We start from the raw sequence: 22450 nt of genomic DNA, 5'->3' as shown, positions 1-22450 counted from the left end.
TTTCAGGAAGTGTTTTGTTGGGCATCTGTTGCAGTATTTCATTGGTTTCTTTTGAAGTTCACACCTTTATTTTTTTGTAGCAGAGATGAGATTTTGCCAAGAGCACTGGGTTATGTGCTGAAGGATCAACCTATATTCCTTCAGTTTCACATGTCCCGTATCCTCTGCCATATTTGCTTGCCTATAAATACAGAAGCACTTCACTCTCCAAAAGGAAACTTAACAATCATGGTTATATATAAGCCATGAAAATGAAGAGAAAAATGGGACCTCTGTGCTGTAACACACATCCTGAATTAACACACGGAAGTTCCAAATTTTCATTCAGTATTCTCATACTTAGACTTTCACCTTATGTTGACAAACCTAGCATGTGATTTGCAAGTCAGGGAATTGGTGGAAGTTATTCCAGCATTAGTTCCCCCAACTGTACCTTAAATACTATTACCAGGTAATAAATCACTAAGCAAGTACTAATAAAGATGATTTAAGGGGAAGAAATTTTTTTTTCTAAACATGCAACTTTAAAGACTGTTTCTTGGAGGTATAAAATATATTTCCATTTACTGGGATTTGGAATAACAAATCTACAGAGGTTATATTCTTACAGGAAAATAATAAATACTTTTTTATTTAAGTATATAATAACTATAGTGATCAATATATAGACAATATTTTAGTGCCTAAAAAAGCAATTGTTTACTCTGCTATAAAAAGGAAGAAAAATTAACCCTTTGTGATGGCATAAATGGACCTGGAGAGCATTATGCTAAGTGAAATAAGCCAGTCAGAGAAAGACAAGTACCATATGATTTCACTCATATGTGGAATTTAATGAACAAACTGGACTACCAAGCAAAATACAGACTTATAGAGAGCAGGTGGCTGGCTTGGGGGGGGGGATGCTGAGGTAGGAGTGAGGGGGGGTTCAGCAGAAAAAGAAAAAAAGAGAGAGAACTCATGGACATGAACAACAATGTGGTGATTGCCGGGGTGGGTGGGAGAGAACAGGGGAGGTGGAAAAGGGCAGAGAGGGGATAAATGGTATTGGAAAAGTAAAATAATAAAAAAGGCAATTGTTTACACACATATATATTTACTCTGTCAGCTGAGAGGACCCAGAAACACCACCACCCTAGTAGCAATGAGCACACATAAGACTTAAATTTTAGTTTCCAATACCATTCTGCAAAAAAGGAACCAAGATTTCACTCCTTGGGAAAATGTCTGATTCTGGAAAACATACAGGATGCTCCTGGAGCACCTTAAATGCCAGAAAGGAAATGCTCAAGTGCATACACACACACACACACACACACACACACACATACATAACATACATACACACACGCACACACACCCGGATACAAGTATCTCAAAAAAACATAGAAACCAACTAAAAGAACTCCCAAATGCCAAAATATTTTCTATTTTGGGTTATAACCAAAATATAATATAAATATCAGGAGCCTATACTGATATAAAAATAACAGAATAAATAAATTGAGGAGAAATGACAAATTTCTCATTCAGAAGAATTCCAAGTAATTTACATAGATACTTTACCCTCAATGAAGTGGAATACAATCTCTACATTCCTTCATTCTGTACTACTCATAGTAACTTCCCTTGAAAAATTGCAATCTGGAGAAAGTGGGAAATAGAAACTTTATCATGGAAAAAACTGTCAAACAGTTCAGTCAGGTGATTAAGGTTAAGATCAGCAGTAATAAGTCATGTTGTTCATACAAACCCTTGATATGATGTGATTAAAATGGCATTTTACTTCTTTGGTGTTCTTCCCATATAACCTGCCCAGCTGGCATGGCTCAATGGTTGAGCATTGAACTATGGACCAGGAGGTCATGTATGATTCCTGGTCAGGGTATATGCTCACAGGCTAGATCCCCAAAGTGGGGTGTGCAGGAGACAGCCAAAAGTGGGGTGTGCAGGAGACAGCCAATCAATGATTCTCTTCGATGTCTCTATTTCTCTCTCTCTCTTGCCCTTCCTCTCTGAAATAAATAAAAATATTTTTAAAAGAACATATAATACCAATAAAATCATGACAAAAACACTAGACAAATCTAAACTGAGTGACACTGTACAAAATACCTGGCCGTAACTCCTCAAAATTGTCAAGGTCATAAAAAAACAAGGAAAATCTGTGCTGGCTTCAGCACCACATATAGTGAAATTTGAATGATACAGAGAAGATTAGCATGGCCCGTGCAAAAGGTTGAAACAGGCAAATTCATGAAGTGTTCCTTATAAAAATTTTTAAAAGAAAATTAAAAAAAATAAAAATCTGAGAAACTGTCAGAGCAAAGAATATCACAAGAAGACATGAATACTAAATGTAATATGATATCCAGGATAAAATTCTAGAATAAAGGACATTAGGTAAAAACTAAGGAAATCTGAATAAAGTATAGGCTTCATCATTTATCAACAGTGGTTCCTTTATTGTAACAGGTACCATACTACTGTAAGATGTTAATATAGAAAAAATTGGTGTGGGGTATATGAGAACTCTATACTATGTTTCTAATTTTTTCTGTAAATCTAAAACTATACTAAAGAAAAGTTTCTTCTTAAAAAAGGCAATTGTGAAAACTTAATTTTCTTTGTTGTTTAAATAGGAAATATTTATTGGGTACACATTATTTAATGCTGTTGAAGCAAATCTCTTTTTTCTTATATTTTCTATAGCATTTATCACCTTCTGGCATCATGTATATTGATAACTTGAAAATAATTACCATGAAGGCAGGGTTTCTGTGTGTTTTCTTAAGTGCTTTATCACCATTATATGTTAGTTATTGTTGGTTAATAAATCACCGTAGCATTTAGTAGCTTTAAACAAGTCATTTATTATTTCTCACAGGACTATGTGTCTCTGGGTCTGGCTGATCTATGCCAGGTATGTTCCTGTGCCTCTGGCCAGCTGGCTGGTGGGCTGGCCAGCTGCTCTGGGCTGGCCTGAGCTAGAATGACTTGGCTTCTTTCTCTGTGTCTCTCAAATCCCTACAGCAGGTTAGCAGAGGTGTTTCTCATGGCAGTGACAGAGCTCTGTAAAATGGAACCAAAATTTGCAAGCATTTTAAAAAGCCTCTACTAATGTTAACTTTGCAGGTGTTTGATTAGCCCAATCACTGGCCAAGCCCAAAGTCAGGGTGCCAGGGGAATATCAAAGGCTATGATACAGAAGGTGCAAACCATGGAAGCTGTTAATGCAATCAACCTATTGCAATCATCTAGAAGAGTGAAAGTTGACATTTGTTGCATAACAGAATGAAACAACTTTCTTTAGCATAACATTAAGTTTTTATTGATTATATACTATGTGTATAACACATCAATATTATGAGGTACAGAAATTTCCTTTATAAATTTAGAGTCCTATAACACATGCAAATAAGCAACATATAGTTACATATCAAATTTAGCAAAACGTGTGTGTGTTTGTGTGTGTGTGTGTGTGTGTGTGTGTGGTTTAAGTTTGGACTTTATATTTCATTCTATTAGTTAGTTTTATGTGAATACCCACATTATTTTACTTATGGAGTAAGTCTACTTTATCTAGTCTGGCTCTCTGCTTTTCCAGATGAACTTTAAAATTAGCTTATCAATTTTCAGAAATTAATTGAGAAAGTGTTAAATCTATACTACATTTTGGAGAGAACTTTCCTCTTTATAATATAACAATCTACACCAGTACAATATCACTTCATTTATTTAATCTCTTTTTGTAAGGTTTTGTAGTTTTCTGTGTCTAAGTTTTGCATAGCTTTAATTAAATTTTCTCTAGGTACTTGATGTTTGTAGATGCAACATTTAGCACACTTATTTTAATTCTAATTGTGTGTTTGTAGATTATTTTAGATGTTTAAGTGCACACCATGTCATCTGTGATTGATAATACTCTTTTTATGGAAGACCGTGTGTGTGTGTGTGTGTGTGTGTGTGTGTGTTTGACCCCGATTTAATTTTGTCTTTTTTTCTCAATGGCAACAATAACCTCTCGGTAGTCTTCCACTCATTCTAATCTTTATTCAATTCACAGACAATCAACAATCCTTCCATTTCTCCTTGAAATATCTTCTACACACATTCCTTCTTTTCCCTTTCCAAGGTCACTGCCACTGTGTTTCTCATCAACTCTGATGTGGACAGTTTCCTAACCATTCCTCCTATATCATCTATTCCTTTTTCAATGAAAATTCACTGCTTCATTAAATTATACTTCTTTAATATAATGTCAACTGCTTGTTTTTGCCCCAATATTTCACTGATTCTTAGCTCACTTCATAAAAATTCCAAATTCCTCAACTTAATATTTAAAGCTCTATAAAATATATCTTAATCCTAACTTTGCCACCCTTTCATCTCTAAGTTATGTATCAGGATAAACTGTTTATTAAATTCATATTTTGATACCTTTAATTTCCATCCTATAAAACTTGGCATTCTTTATTTCCCTCTAATGCCTATATTTATTTTCCTCTTACAAATATTTTCTACCTTTTTAATTCTTATAGAACTTCTTACCATTTATTTAATATATAATTTAATTAGATAATGCTTTGTAATATTACTCAATGTTGCTCTTGAGCTAACACTGAAGCTTTCATGTGTCTTGATTTCTCAAAACCAATTATAAATTCCTCTGATTTGGGATTCAGCAAATATTTAATTAAGGTCTACCAAATTTCAGGCATTATGAAGACAAGGCGTTTGCCTGTCTTGATGACAAATAGTAATAGCAAGACAAATAATTATCAAATAAACAAATATATAAATAACACGTTTTCAAACCTGGATCAGAGCTATAAAGAAAATAGACAAGGTGTGTATGCTCATGGAGATGAAATAAATGAGCGAAAAGGGTGCTTATGGATTCTCTGTCATGATGTATATCAACTGCTTGTTTTTGCCCCAATATTTCACTGATTCTTAGCTCACTTCATAAAGAACTGCTGAAATGATCAGACCCTGGCCCTTCAGGCTCATAGAGCACCCTTCTATTGTTTCTAATAGCAAAGATCTGGGTCAGCAGAGATAGGTAAAGCTTGGCATAGCCCCATTCCTCATGCTGACCATGAATCTCAACCTTCAATCTTTTCCTTCATCTACTAATTTATTTTACAACTGTAGCTGTTAAAAAGTCATGAAATATATGGAATGTCATCCTTTCTCCAGTTCCTTTATGAAATAAGACTCCTGTCTTTAAAAAGAAAATTCTCAAAATTACATACTGGAAAGAATGAAGAGAGGTTAAATATTGTCAATCCACAAATTTATAAGCCTTTTTTTAATTTCCAAAAGTTTAGTAGACATTAAAGTGTTTAAATGATGGCTATTTGCTGAAGTATGGTTTAAATGCCAATGGTAGCAAACCAGGGACCTTACCACAGGTGATATTCTAGGAGATTGGGAAGAAGGGAGCCCCAGCTGGAAAGGTAGGACCAAGCTAGTTGTAAAGGCAGCAAGGGAAACAATGGATATAATAGAAGGGAGGGGGCAGTGGTACAGGAAGAAGGTCCAGATACTGCTGAATTTCTCTTGTCTTAATTTTGTCTCATTCAGTGTGCATTTGCACACACAGACATATTAATAAACTGTTACAGTTTCTTGCCCACAGCCCTGCCTTAGAGTTTGCAGAGAAGGACTGGGCCAGCCGAGATAGAATGACCAGAGAAAAGAGAAGTAGCAGCAATCTAAGTAAGGTCAGCCCATGCCTGGAAGCCAAGACCAAGTGTTTTAAGAAGATGAAGGCAAGGCTGACATTCTTGTGTCCACTTCAGCTTCCCCAGACATAGCTGAGTTGAACATGAGAGGCTCAGGAGTTATTAGAATCATATTCTGGTCTTGGCTGAGACTCACAGCTATGTGGGCCTACATGTTATCACTTCACCTCACTGGGATTTAATAATGTGGTATGAATAAGAATACTAACCTACAAGGCTGTGAGAGTAGTGCCTGGCTCAGAAAAATAAAAAGTGACAGAACTCTTATTGTAAATCCTGTCCATTCATTCAGTCTTCCAATCAACAAACATGATTGTTTGAATTACATAGTTATTAATTTATCAGGAAAAAAGTCTGCAAATATTCCTAAACATTATGAATTGATGCTCATAAAACGAGGAGTTATTAATAACCACATGTTCTGCAAAACAGATCCAGAATAGCCTTCCAGATGGCTTCTTCAAATAAAAGTTTGTTGAATAAAAACCACTTACATCATTTTGATTGATTAAGAATTAATTTTTAGTATTGGAAAAATGGGCATATATCCTTTATGTTTTTCTAATGCATAAATATGCTGGTTGATATTAAAATTTTAAAAATAGCTGTGCATAATTAACTTTAAACCCCATTTTTATCTCAAATAAAGTGACAATGTACTGCATAATTATTAGTGATTAGCAAATCCTATTTTTCTGCAGTGCTTTTATTGAAGAACTAATTTACAGCTCAGAAATTAATTATATGCATTAGTGCTATGTTTTACTGATTTTTAAAAATTTTATAAGTCAATAGTATGCTTTGGTTACACATGTATATATTTGGTAATACATGTATAACATTTTTGGTTATACATATATGTTTATGCTCACTTTATATATGTTGCAAATAAGTAGTTTTTATTCATAAAAATAAAAAGTTTATTATTAATTTAAATTTTAAAAAGTTTTTGAAAATAGTAATCATAGGAAGAGTCTATGGCAAATATTGTCAAGATATTAATTAAAAAATAAGTTTGAGTAATTCTTCCTTAAATAAAGAAAATTTAAAAGCTGAGCATCCTTTATTTCTTTTTCAAGCATCATTGGTTAAAGGGAATCAGATTTCTTTTTCAAGAACATTCTGGAGTTAGAGCCTTTTTCTTAAACTTATACTGCATTTCTTTAAATATCATTAAGAACCTATAAAGGTGCTTTAAGATAATGGTATTTAATTATAATTCCTAGTGCATCAGGGTGATTTTAAAAATTAATTATATTGCCATATAACACTCTAGTAGGTATACCTATACATACATTAACAAATGAAAAAAATGTAAAAGTATATCACTGCTACTCAAACACTAAGGTTTGAGCAAATATTCTTATAAAATCCTGTCCCACAGAGATAAGCTACCCTGAGGTCCAGAATTGCAGTAATAAGCACTGGAATGACAATGGTGACAGCATCTTCTGGTTGGCCTGAAACAAAGTGAAGACCAGAGAGCACAATATTTAAGAAGTTGCCTGTGTTTTGTCTTGGAAAGGTATCTATTGTTTTCCCTCTAAAACTTGCTTATTTTACTCAGAGGCTTGCGGGCTTAAAGACTTGAAACCTGAAAATTAAAAACTCTCTGAATAATGTTTACTACTGACTCAGTGACAAGGTCAATGAAAGATGATTTCGACATAGATTGTACTATCTTAGAAAATATCAATAGTCTGGCCAAAATTATTTCTTCTCCTGTATCTATTCACTATTCATCACAGGAGAAGCTAACAGAAGAAAGAGACTTGATACACATGATTTAGAATTTTAGAAATTTGAGAGTTGAAGAGGAACCCCCTGAAAGATCATCTAACACAACTATTATTTGTGTGAATGAAGAAACTAAAGCCCCAGGGTTTGAAGTGGCTTGTGCACGTGTCCACACACATCTGCCTGACACACACATACATACACACACCTGCCTGATGACAAAGGAAACTTTGCATGTTCTTTGCAAGATAAAATCTTTTCCAAATGATGTAAGGATTTTCCACATCTATATACATGTCATTTCTTTCGAACAAAAGTAGCATCAATCCATATATTTTAGTTTATGACTCACCCACATCTTCTGAACTAAACGATCTCTCTAAAAAATACACTTTTCCTGAGAACTGCTTAGTGAGAGCAGCAGGAAAAATGCTGACTCTTGAGAACAGGTGTTGGGGACCCTGAGATCCTCAGCTCAATGGGCCCTCACTTGGGCACCTTTGAGGTCAGTTGTTTGGGGCTCTATCATAGCTAAGAAATAACTTTCCCCTCCCTGCAGGGACTCTCCTTGCCAGTTCCCATGCAGTAGAATTTATTTTATTTCTTAAAAACACTGCAGACCCACAGAATTCTTTTTATGATAATAAAAATGATAAATTCCTGGTTATTACAGAAAATCTGATAACCTGGAAAAGAACAGGAAAGATAATAAAAATCAATCACAATCCCACTGTGATGAGAAATTATTGATTTTATTCTCAGAATTCATTTCTGCTTCCTAAAATCCTCTGACTTTATTTTTGAATCCATGTGTTTTTGAGGACATCAGATAGATCTTCAAGCTCCAAAGAGGTGTGCCCATCAGCGGACATCCCCATCCATGGCCACAGCGATAGTTTCAGGAGGAAACGGTGTCTCCGAAATCACCTGTGTAAATGCTTTTTATTTTAAACATATTACCTTAGTATCATATTTAGTACTAATTTTATCAGTCTCTGCTTTCTTTAAGATCTTTTCACATAATTTTTGAAATTTTCATACCTGTAAGTATACTTTTTTCTTTAGAACTTTCTCATTGCTTTAATAGTTAAAAGTTCATTCCTATTATAATCTAAAAGTTGAAATCTTAACACTCAAAGATTATGGTTATTAGGAGGTGGGGCCTTTGAGAAGTGATTAGCTCATGAGGGTGGAGCCCTCATGAGTGGATTCAGTGCCTTAAATGAGAGCCCTCACAAAGCTCCCCAGCTCTTTCCACCACATGAGGACACAAGAAGGAGACATGCTATGAAACAGCAAGAAGTTGTCACCAGAATTCAATCATGCTGGCACCATGATCCCAGACTTTCAACCTCTAAACCCATGAAAAATAAATATATGTTGTTTATAAGTTATCCAGTCTGTGGTATTTTGCTATAACAGTCTGAACAGCCCAAGAAAATTACCTTTCATAAATGAGCCACAACCACTTATAATCTAGGTGTTATGGCATCATGGGTTGCATTGAGGAAAATTTTAATACTAGTTTGAAAAGCAACTGAGAAACTGTAAGATTTTTCTGCCCAAGTTGTCCTAAGGTTATTTTTTTTTCCTTTGTGCTATTTTAATTACCCATTTATTTAGCATTCACTTAATAGATTCATTGAGTTCATATTATGTATTACACACTGTGGTAGATAGAAAAACAGTTTCTGTTAGAACGAAATCAGGATTATAATGGCACAAAAATGTGTCCAAAGAAATATGGGAGATGTTATCTCCCTTTGCCTCATGCTTGAAGGTATAAGAATGGACTCAGTGAAGGAGTTTGAGCAGAAGAAGAGAGAGGAGTTTAAAGAAAAGAATGGCTTAGGCAGAGGCATAAAGAGGAAGCAGTGCAGGGCAATGATTCACCTTTGCTGGAACTTAGGATACAGGGCAGAAAGTAATTAAAAATAAGACTGGAGAGATGGATATGACAGAGCACAGAGGCCTTGAAAGTCAGAGCAAATGCATATTATTTGTGCAGAACAAGTCCCTTCGAAGGGTTTTTGCACAAATTTTAAAAGAGATGTTTTAGAAAATATATCCTTAAATTATATTTAGTTTAAAGAAAAGACTGAATGACTACATATTTCTGAACCTTAGAATAAAATAAAAAGGAAATCTGGCAAGCTTTTGACAGTATCAAAGGAACTTCCTAGGATAGCAGAGAGATTGACCCATACCTGCAGTATCTTACTCCAACAATCACAAATCCTGACCATCATGTAAAAGAAAATTACCTCATTGTTCATCTTTACTATTTATTAGACTATACAAGGGCCAGAAATGCTATCCTGTAAGTATCTCATTCAGGTCCCAGAGGCAGAAAAAAAAATCCAATAAGGAATTAGTGAAATACAAGCAAGAAGATTGGATGTGAGAAGTTTTATTCCTCCATCTTAGTAAAGATTTCCAAATATTATACTCAAATTTGAAAGTAAACACTCTTTACATTTTTAATTTCTTCTTAGGCTGATAGTTATCTTTGGAGAGGCTATTTTCAGTCATCATGAATATCCAATTTCTATTCGTGCATTGTACTCTTTGCTACTGTGAAGGTAAATTTGAGCTAAAAGTGAAAATTGTCTCTTGCTGCATTAATTTTCTCTACCACATACAGTGTAAGTTCGAATCATGTTGCTCTTCAAGGTTTCTTCTGGGGGTAGAGTGAACTTCATAGAGCCAAGTTATGGCCCCCTCTAGCAATTTTATGAGCCTTAAAAATATAGACATCCGTATGTGATTTTCAAGTACCTAGGAAAATCAAATTCAGATGTAGTAGAATTATCTTTACATAATAAAAGCATAATATGCTAATTAGACTGAAAGTCCTTCCAGACAACTTTCTGGACAAAGCCGTGGCAACTGAGGCAGAGGCGCTGCCACTGCAATGGGGGCCAAGCCCCTTGCACGAATTCCGTGCATCGGGCCTCTAGTCTTTACATAATATTCCATGAAATATTGATATTTCTGCTGCCATACTAGCTCAGAATGCCCTACAAGTAATCAACCTTAAAATATTAAAATTAAAAATAAAGTAGGTTTATATTAATCATGGTGAGTTTGAGGAAGAAGCCCAGATAGAACTAGGGTCTTTAGTTGAACTAAATCCTGATCTAGAGTCCTACTGTAAATGTGACCCCTAGATTTTTATGGCCTGGCTATAGTTTGAAAAATTACCTCATTTAAACATAGTTTCAGGTAATGTTTTTCTTGACTTTTATGCAATGAAATGTTTTACTGCAGCTGCTGGTGGATAAGGCACAAATTTTCAAATCAATGTGCTCAGCGCTTTTCAAAAAACTAATTCACTTTTTTCATAGAGCTAAAATTACATAAATTTATACTCAAGCATTAAATTCCTAAAAATATCTATTCCATGGTACTTACCTAATAGCAGCACATTGGTATTTTAGTTCTCATTCAATCACTTAAACATTCTGGTTATACTCTTATAATAACAAAGACAAAACTGTACAAAATGGTAACTGTTAAAATATTTCAACAACTTAATAGCAATAGGTCAAACTGGGTATATGATAGATTAGAAAAAAATGTGCAAACAGTATTTATAATGTAAAATAACCATTTTAACCATGTAAAATTAACCATTAACATTTATAAAATGTTATATCAAAAAGAACAATTCGAGAGTAACCATCAAGAAGCAAAGTGCATAATTGAAACAAATACCTATGTAGATAATATTCAACTGAATGATTTAATTATCTAAGTGATGTTTTAACACCAAAAACAAACTGGAAACTAAAAATAAATTGGAGAAAATGTGCTTGTCTAGATTGTTTATGATTATAGGGTCATAAAGCCAGTTAATGGGTGGATATCTGGTCTGACTTCAGAAAATGAGCAAACATTTATGTAAGACATAACCCCAGTTCTACACAAACTTATCAAAGCTCTCAATAGTAGAAAACACTTTCCAGTTCATTTTTCTAAGGATAGCATTACTCTGATATCAAAACCAGACCAAAACACTAAAGAAAACTCCGGACTACTATTTATAATGAAAATAGTCACAATCATTCTTCACACGATATTAGCTAATTAAATCCAGAAATACATTTTTTAAAGCAGTACCTCATCAATTAGAATTTCTCTCCAGAATGCAGTTCTTTTTACATGTGAAAATTCATGATACACCAAGTTGTGACATTAAAATTAAAAATTGCTTACTTTAATAGATGAAGAAAGAAATCATTGGACAAAATTCAACAAGCATGATGATAAAAACTCTCAGCAAATGAGGAATAGAACTTTTTCAAATTGAAAAAAGGAGATCTATGGAAAGCTTCCTGCTAATATCATGGATAATAGTGAAAAACTGACTGCTTTCTGCATAGAAACAGGGGCAAAACAAGGGTGCCCATTCTCACTATTTCTTTTCAACATAGGACTAAAGGTTCTACCTATAGCAGTAAGTAGAGACATGAACTGGCAATAGAAGTCTATTCATAAGTCTACAGGTAAAGCCTCATATCATCACATTTCATTGGGAGAGGGGGGAGGAACAGCCAAAATACCTACCTGACCCATATCGAGCCTGAATTTAATTAAAGCCCCTAGAGTTTTTGTTTTCATTAATGTGTTTTATTTTGTACATGGTACTGTTAAAACAAGCTTTCTTGTCAAAACATAAGAAAGGCACTGTAAATTGAAACTTACCAATGATAGCTGAACACAGTACTAATCAACTAATCAATGAACTAACTACTAATCTAACCACTAGTCTACCAATCAATCAACTAACAACCTGTAGTGAAGTTTTTCAAGAATTTCAGGTGTCCCTATCATAACCCTCTTAATTTGTCAAACTGTATATTCATTTGATAAATAAAGACTAAACCTACTGTGGTAATCATTTCACAATATATATAAATCAAACCATCACTCTGTACACCTTAAACATATACAGTGATGTATGTCAATTATTTCTCAATAAAACTGGCAAAATAATAAAAATACACTTAAAAATAAATTTACAAAAGAAAGAGACCTATTAATCTTAAAGCACTCTTGAAAAGGAAAGATCTGCTCTAATCTAGCAGATAAATTGACTCTGGTGGATTGACTCTGAATTTTTTACTGAAGTGCATGTTAGGCGCTTTTCTAAAGATAGACTTCTCCTGCCTGGCTGTCCTGGCTCAGCGGTTGAGCTTCAACCTATGAACCAGGAGGTCAAGGTTCCATGCCCAGTCTGGGCACATGCCCAGGGTTGCAGGCTTGATCCCCAGTGGGGGGTGTGCAGGAGGCAGCCAATCATTGATTCTTTCTCATCATTGATGTTCCTATCTCTCTCTCCCTCTCTCTTCCTCTCTGAAATAAAAATGATGAAACAAAATAAAATTAAATAAAAATAGACTTCTATATGTAAAATCAGAGAACAAAATTCTATTAAACAGCTACCTATGTCATAAAACTACTCATATCAATGAGCTGTAATCTTGAATTTTCCATTCTATTAACTTTTCACCTTCTAAGTCCTGCCTTGCTCTTCAGAAAGTGATTGTGGCTGTATGTGCCATCTTGATGATGCATTCAAAGGTAATGCTAAGAAATTCCAACTGTGAAAATAACTCAATACAACATATGTAAGGGAAAGGTGAGACTGTCATACATTCTTTCCCAATACACATGAACATATGCACACTTATACACATAGAATAAACATATTTTGCTGAATATTGCTCATTTCACCAACTAGAAATATGTAATCCAATTCTATATTTCTAAATTCCTAGTTATTAAAAGTATATAAAAGTATATATTCTTATATGATGACCTTGTTCTTGACTGAAAATCTTACTCTCACCATTTCTAAAATTATAAATAGGAAGTATATTTCTATTTTCATTATTCCCTTGCTTTGCTAGTAGCATATATACAAAGTGATAAATGCATGGACTGTAATAAAAACTTAAATGAATACTCCAAGGTTCCATAGGAATTGCTGAAATCAGTACTGGTATGCCTTAATCAGTACAGGCAGCATTAATTTTTGCTCTTCTGAGACAATAGTTTGATAACCGCTGAAACTAGATGTAAGTATGTTTGGACATCATGATGCTCTTTTAAAGGTAAGATGATTTCTGCTCACTTTATCATTCTTAATAAAAGAAAGGAACCATTAAAATTTAGAAATAAGAATGTGAATTGTGCAGGCACCTGATTTGGGAATTGAGAAGGAAAATCTTGTGGGAAAGGGGGAGAAGATCAGAATGGCCACTTTCATTCCTAGACCTAGTTAAGGTCCCTGCACATTTAGGGCTTCAGACTTTGAGACTTTGGGGTGGAAGAGAAGAGCCTAGGCAGAGGGGCTTTTGGAGCAGTGGGATGCTGCTGAGAGAAGGAAGCCTGGAAGTAAAGCACCTGAAGGCCTTTTTGTTTTGTCAGAGCAAAGAAGAGTAAGGGATTTACTCATCAGTCCAGGATGGCGGCAGGGAACACAGGTAATTTACTGGGGCGCCTCCCTACTCCCTACTCCCTGCGCTCCCCAGCACTGACCTGATCTGTGTTAATAGCCTTCTTGTTTCTGAAATCACTCTTCTCCTAGTGGATGTCCATAGCAGTGAAGAATAAAGCAAAATATGAGGAGTGACTGAGCAGGAAGCTGTCATGGGCAGAACTTAAAAGGGAAAAAGGAAGAGAACTGGCTTAGCTATTAGATAGGGAAGTGTGCTTTCTGCTGAGCGAGGAGTGAAGTTAACCAATAATGGAAAGAGGAAAACTAAATGAATGAGAGAACAGAGGGAAAGCCAGGGAGGAGATAGATGCTTGTTTACACCTCTCCCAGGTCTTCCTTCATGAATAAACACAACAGTTTTGTTCTTTGAAATCTTTGTTAGTATAAGAAATGTAATATATGTGTGTGTGTGTATATATATATATATATACACACACACACACACACACACACTAATATCCATGAGCATTCAAACCTTAAGTAAATATATTTACTTATGTATGTGTGTGTATACACACACACACACACACACACACACAAATATCCATGAGCATTCAAACCTTTCTAATGTACTCAAAAATATCAGGCACCACAAAGAGACAGTGAAGTGACATCTAGAAGACATTTCTAATTACATTTCAAAAGGATATATATTATCAGAATGATAAAAACAAAACAAAGGAAACCATGTTTGTCTGACTCTCTGTTCTCTGACATTTATCTTGCGTACACACCCAGGACTCTCACAGGGCGAGCTCTGGAAATCAATACTGTAAATAAAATAGTGCTGGCGTCCTCTTCTCATTTCAGCAGTGGAGTGAGTGAGTGACGAGTGGAAATATCTTCATAAATAATGTTTAGCTTCAGTCTCTTTTAGCCTCTTCCAAACAGATAAGCAATTTCTAAACAGCAATGGCAGAAAATGCACTTTTACCTCTTCATCAAAAACATATAAAAATGAAATATATTGTGATACTTAATACCGTGTAGATTACAAACTACCATGTCAATCCAGTACAAATGCGTGTGTGTGTTTTTCTGCTCTGTGGTGCCGACCTTCAAAAGTGATGATGTGAAAAGTCCTAGGCTTTATGACAGCTTAACTAGAAACACATTATGGCTGCTATATTAATACAGAGTTGTGGCTTTGCTATAAAGTTTGAATTGAAAAGAAACTTTGAACCTGGTGCTCTGCTCTAAACATTAAATATGCAAGCAACAGGAAGAGGTTGAAACAAGGTTTCTATGAAATGATGCTGCCTCTTTTTCTTACCCTCAAAACTCCATGGACGTTTTTGCATTATCTAAATTCCAGAGTAGCAATTGGATGACTGGCATCATCTCTAGCACAGCTCCTCAGAAAAACTTTCCAGAAGTGTATGCGTGTACATATGCACACCCTTAGGTCTCTGTGTACAGTGACATGTGAATCTCCAGGTATAGAGAGACGGAAGCTCCATAGCAAATGAGCAAGTATATTTCAGCTGAGTAATGAAACATTGATGGGTACTGAAAATTTTCTTTGAGAGTTATCAAATATATTTCCCCTCTGTATGTTCAAATATTTTATATGCATAAATATGATGCTACTACATTTTTTAGTAGCGTACTTAACTCCTATAATCAGTTGGGTCAATATTTTGGTTTTAAGTGGACAGAATTTTCCCTGACATATTAATGAAGCCATGGTTATATATCAAGATACTTTTTAACAGGGTTTTATGATAATTTGCATACATCCTCAAGCAGCAACACAGATTTTTTTTCTGATGATGGTACAGGTGGTCATGTGATATGGTGGAAACATGCACTCCCTATCAGAACCTGACAGATGAGGTATTGGCTATTGTAAATAACACTGTAACAAACAGAGGGGTGCATGTATTTTTTCGAATTAGTGTTTCGAGTGATATATTGGATCTATTCCCAGAAGTGGGACTACTGGGTCAAGTCAGTTCCATTTTTTTATTTTTTGAGGAAATTCTATATTGTTTTCCACAGTAGCCACACCAGTCTGCATTCCCATCAACAGTGCATTAGGGCTCCCTATACTGAGAGAGAGGCATGAGATGATATCTCATTGTGGGTTTAATTAGCATCTCTCTGATGATTAGTGACAATGAGCACTTTTTCACATGTCTATTGGCCATCTGTATGATCTCTTTAGAGAAGTGTCTAGTCAAATCCTTTGCCAATTTTTTAATTAGATTATTTGTTTTCTTGGTGCTGAGTTATATAAGTTCTTTACATATTTTGGAAATTAACCCCTTATCAGATGCTTCATTGGAAAATATGTTCTCCTATTTAGTAGGTTCTGTTTTTATTTTGTTGATGGTTCCTATTGCTGTGCAAAAGTTTTTTAGTTTGATGTAGTCCCATTTGTTTATTTTTCCTTTGTTCCCTTTGTGCAAAGAGATATATCAGCAAAAATATTGCTATGAGAAATGTCTGGAATTTTACTGTTTTCTTCTAGGACTTTTATGGTTTTGAGTCTAATATTTAAGTCTTTAGTCCATTTTGAGTTTATTCTTCTGTATGGTGTAAAAAGATGGTCTAGTTTCATTTTTTTGCATGCATCTGTCCAATTTTGCCAATGCCATTTAATAAAGAGACTATTTTTGACCCACTGTATATTTTTGCCTCTTTTGTCAAATATTAATTGATCATAAAGGTGTAGGTTTATTTATTGGCTCTCTAGTCTGTTTCATTTATCTGTATATTTGTTTTTATGCTAGTACCATGCTGTTTTGATTACTATGGCCTTATAATATCGTTTGATATCAGATAGTGTGATCCTTCCAACTTTTTTCTTCTTTCTTAAATTGCTGAGGCTATTTGAAGTCTTTAGTAATTGTACATAAATTTTTGGAATATTAGTTCTAAATCTATAAAATATACCATTGGGATTTTTTTGGTTCTTTTTTTATTGTTTAAAGTATTACAAATAGTAATACATATGTCTCCTTTTCCCCCATTGACCCCCCACTCCTACCCCCTGGCACATGCCATTCTGACAGGTGTGAGATGGTACCTCATTGTTGTTTTGATTTCCATCTCTTGGATGATTCATAACTTTGAGCATGTTTTCATGTCTCTTGGCCTTCTGTGTGTCCTCTTTCGAAAAGTGTCTATTTAGGTCCTTTGCTCATTTTTTGATTGGATTGTTTATCTTCCTTTTGTTAAGTTATATGAGTTCCCTGTATATTTTGGAGATTAAACCCTTATAGGAGATAACATTGGAAAATATGTTCTCCCATGCAGTAGGCTTTCTTGTTGTTTTGTTGATGGTTTCTTTTGCTGTGCAGAAGCTTTTTATTTTGATGTAGTCCCATTTGTTCATTTTCTCCTTAGTCTCCATTGCCCTAGGAGCTGTATTGGTAAAGATATTGCTATGACAAATGTCTGCTATTTTTCTGCCTGTGGCTTCTAAGATTTTTATGGTTTCCCATCTTACATTTAAGTCCTTTATCCATTTTTAGTTTATTTTTGTGTATGGTGTAAGTTGGTGGTGTAATTTCATTTTTTTGCATGTATCTGTCCAATTTTCCCAACACCATTTATTGAAGAGACTGTCTTGATGCCATTGTATCTTCTTGCCTCTTTGTCAAATATTAATTGAGCATAATGGCTTGTGTCAATTTCTGGGTTCTCTGTTATATTCCACTGGTCTATATGTCTGTTCTTGTGCCAGTACCAGGCAGTTTTGAGAACAGTGGTTTTGTAGTATAGCTTGATATCTGGTATTATGAGCCCTTCAACTTTGTTCTTCTTTCTCAATATTGCTGCAGCTATAAAAAAAAAGAGGGGGGTCTTTTTTTATTCCAGATGAATTTTTGGAGAGTTTGTTCTAGGTATTTGAAGTATGCCGTTGGTATTTTAATGGGGATTGCATTGAATCTGTAGTTTGCTTTGAGTAGTATGGACATTTTAATGATGTTGATTCTACCAATCCAAGAACATGGTATATTCTTCCATTTGTTTATATCTTCCTCTATCTCTTTTTTCAGTGTCCTGTAATTTTCTGAGTACAGGTCCTTTACCTCCTTAGTTAAGTTTATTCCTAGGTATCTTAATTTCTTTGTTGCAATGATAAATGGAATTGTTTGGTATTTTTTTGAGTTTCTCGTTCTGTGAGTTCATTATCCTATATAATAAAAGCCTAATATGCTAAGTGTCCTGTCATCCAGTCGTCCGTTCAACCAATCAAAGGGTAATATGCTAATGATATGCTAAGGCCACTCAACGGCTCACTATGATGTTCACTGACAACCAGGGGACAGATAGTCAACCGTCGACCAGTTGCTATGATGTACACTGACCACCAGGGGGCAGATGCTCTGACTGGTAGGTTAGCTTGCTGCTGGGGTCCAGCTGATCAGGACTGAGCAAGACAGGCTGTACATGTCCTGGAGCTCTCCCGCGGTCCCTCCCCAGCTGGCCAACCTCCTGTGTCCCTCACCAGCCCTGATTGTGCACGGGTAGAGTCCTTGGCCTTCGCCCTCTTGCAATCCAGGACCCCTCAGGGGATGTCAGAGAGCCGGTTTCAGCCTGATCCCACAGGCCAGGCCGAGGGACCCCACTGGTGCATGAATTTGTGCACCAGGCCTCTAGTTGGTGTATAAAAAAGCCATAGACTCCTGGGTGTTAATTTTGTATGCTGCTACATTACCGAATTCATTTAGTAAGTCTAGCAGTTTTTTTATGTAATCTCTAGGGTTTTCTATGTACAATATCATGTCATCTGTGAATACCAGTGGCATTTTAATAGGAATTGCACTGAATTTGTAGATTGTGTTGGGTAGTATTTTAAAGATGTTAATTTTGTCTACCCATGAACATGTTACATGCTTCCACTTATTTGTATCTTCCTCATTTTCTTTCTTCAGTATCTTATAATTTTCCGAGCACAGGTCTTTTACATCCTTGGTTAAATTTATTCTTAGGTAACTTATTTTTATTGTTGTTGCAATAGTATTTTTTCCTTAATTTCTCTCTCTGATAATTATTGTTGTATAAAAATGCCTTTGATTTCTGAATATTAATTTGTATCCTGCTAGTCTGTCAAATTTATTTATTAGGCCTAGTAAATTTTTGGTAGAGTCTTTATATACAATATCATGTCAGTCCTGGACCAGATGGCTTCATGGGCAAATTTTACCAAACATCAAAGAAGAACTAACAGTTATCCTTCTCAAACTATGCCAAATATTCAAAAGGAAGGAAACTTCCAAGCTCTTTTTATGAGGCCTGCATCATCCTAATTCTAAAACCAGATAAAGACACTACAAAGAAATAAAATTATAGGACAATATCCCCGATGAACATATATGCTAAAATCCTCAACAAAATATTAGCAAACGGGTCCAGCAATAGATTAAAAAGACACCATAATCAAGTGAGATTTATTCTGGATATGCAAGGTTGGTACAATATTTGCAAATCAATGAATATTATACATCACTAAAAAATGAAAGATAAAAATCACATGGTCATATCAATAGATGCAGAAAAAAATTTTGATAAAATCCAGCACCCATTTATGATTCAAAAAAAACCTCTCAGCCAAGTGTGAATATAGAGAGCACACATGACCATAAGAAAGGCCATATATGATAAATCCACAACCAACCTCTCTCATTATTTAAATTAATCTGAAGTGCATGGTATTTTATATGGTAGAACTATATTATAAAGTGAAAAATCATCTATAATTCACCTCTCTCATAAATCTGGATTATAACATACATTTGATAAACATGTAAATAGTCATAAATTCTAGCAATAATTTGAATTTCAGGAGACAGATACAAATCTATGAACTAAATAACTCTGCTTTTCACTTAAATTTGTGGTGAAGGCCCTGTTTGCACAGCAGCTGGTATAGCTTCTGGAGTTTACCTGCTTAGGTTCACTGCCTGGCACTGCACCTGTGCAATACTTCTTGCTCTGTCTTTCTAGAATACATGCTTCCAAGGACTCCAGACCATTTATCTTAATCTGGAGCACTTGGAAGTACATGGGACCCAGCACTATTCCGACGAAACTTGGCCTTGTTGATTACTTCTGATAACTTCAGAGATCAGAACTTCCCCATTAATCATCTTGGCAGATGACTTCAGATTTCTGCATTTGTACTCTAGTAAAAGCATTGAAGTGTTTTGTGGGTTTTTTTTGTGTGTGTGTGAAGAATCTTAACTTTAAAATTCTGCTTTTTGGGGACTTAATGACGTTCAAAAGTGGTGACCTGTAGTACATTTTACTTTCTAACCCTTTTTCTGTGTAATACTTGAACATCTTGTCTAATGTGAAAAGACTAATTCTTTGCCCCAAATTTTTTCTTGGAGGAATCCAAAGTCATATTTGGTTCATCAACATTGCTGCTGCTTCTACATGATATCAGAGACTACCATTAATTGAGGAGTGTATTTTTTCTGCCATGGATGCTGCTAAGGATTTCAAATACAGATATTATTTATTTATTTAAACAGCACAGAAACTCTTGAGATACATGCCTCATTGTTCCCACTTTCCTAATCAGTAAATGAAGATTAAGGAATTGCAGCATTTTATCCAGAGACCCTTAAAAACAAATAGCATATACAGAATTTGAACTACAGCAGTTTGAGGTTAAAGATAATGTACTGAATGATGGGTGGCAAAAAGCAAAGATGTAAAGATAAGAACTCAGGTCTGAGCTCAGGATGTTAGGCAAACCACCAGGCAACAAGTGTGCAATGGAAAGATATTGTTTCCCTGGAAACTTTTTCAGTTCTGCTGCAGCATGTCAATCAATCTTTGGGACCAGCCTAATGGCTTTCAACCCTAGCTCGCTTTACAATTTCCTGGGGAGATTTTGAAAGAACACTTAATATATGAGCCCCACCAATTAAATACAAATATTTTGGGGCGGGATCCACGTATTGGATAGGGGTCCTATAACGACCATTTCAATAAACATGTCAGTTAGCACCAGGAAGATAGGGTGTCTGGGTGTGCTGTAGAGGTGATGGGTGTTTAAGTGGTGGTTAGGGAAGGGAGATGTGCAAGAAGCTACATCAGTGTTTGCTGGTCCACTGACAGACTTGTCCTATCCCCACTAAAGTCCCTGTGAAGTTTTCTGTGTCCAAAGGAGCCAGTCAGTTTGGTAAGTGTATTAAAGTTAAAAAACACTTGATGAGTGGATAAATACATGAAGTCATTTCAGTGTTCACTGGCCTGACATGAATGCAATGGGCTTTTCAAAAAACTGCTGTGTTTCATAAATTTATTGCCAAAAAGTATTCTTCCAAAATATCATGATTATTCTCCATGGGGGATGATAATTCAGTAAATAAAAAACACAATAAATCAAACAAATCTGAAGACATCTCATTAGGTCAAGGCAACATCAATGCCACTGTTAGAAAGACCTGCTGTTTTACAAAGCAAATCACATCTAGGTAAAGTGAAATAAGAACAGAGAAGAAAATTACTTAAGAGTGTGATAGAGCTAACTTGGGGAACTGGAAGCTATTTTAAAACAGATGCTCAGTATGACTGAATAGCATTCCATTGTTACCCAATCATTTATCAAAGGACACTGGGTTGTTGTTTTTCATATCTTGGCCAATGCTACAATGAACTATATAGGAGCATATAGATTTTCAAATAAATGTTTCCAAAATTTTGGGGTAGACACCCAGACGATTAGTTGCTGGATCTTAGGGAAACTGTATTCTTAGTTTTGTGAGGAGCCACCATACTGTTTTCCATAGGGGCTGTACCATTTTACATTCCCACCAGCAATTGAATGAGGGTTTCATTTTCTTCGCAACAACCTCTCCAACACCTTTTATTAGTTGTCTTGTTGATAATAGTCATTCTAACAGGTCTGAGGTGGTGTCTCACTGTAGTTTTGATTTGCATTTTCCTAATAGCTAGAGAAGTTGAGCATCTTTTCATATATCTGTTCGCCATTTGCATGACAGAAGACTTTACTTTGGGTGATGGGCACACCATGCTTTATATAGATGATGTATCAAAGAATTATACACTTGAAACCTATATAATCTTACTAACCAATGTCACTCCAATAAATTTAATAAAAAATAAAACAAGATATATGCTCAGTAAATAGTAAAATATTTGCCACTAAGATTACAAAACCATAGTAAACACAAGAAAATGCTTTACTCTTTATAGGCTACTATATGTCTTCTGGAAGATGCAGTTATTTTGTAAATATAAATCAACAATTGATTCTAATGCTTATGCAGGGGATACAAGAGGCCCAGAATAGGTGACACAATATTTAAGAAGAACAGAATCAGTGAATTAACAGTTTCCAAATTCAAAATTACAGAAATCAAAACAGTGTAATATTGGTTAAATAACAGAAAAATAGGTCAATGAGACAGAATGGAGAGCCCCAAAATATGTCCACACAAATAAAGATAACTGATTAGTGGCAAAGGTGCAA

At 35.1% G+C, this 22450-nt stretch overlaps 1 pseudogene; it reads left to right on the top strand.

The window, feature by feature from the left end:
• Positions 1-2167: 2167 nt before the first annotated feature.
• LOC111827205 lies at positions 2168-2282 on the top strand (annotated as a pseudogene).
• Positions 2283-22450: the final 20168 nt, after the last annotated feature.

The sequence above is a fragment of the Myotis lucifugus genome, unplaced genomic scaffold (genome assembly GCF_000147115.1).
Source record: "Myotis lucifugus unplaced genomic scaffold, Myoluc2.0 scaffold_141, whole genome shotgun sequence".
Lineage (NCBI taxonomy): Eukaryota > Metazoa > Chordata > Mammalia > Chiroptera > Vespertilionidae > Myotis > Myotis lucifugus.
This window is presented reverse-complemented; position numbering and strand designations above follow the sequence as displayed.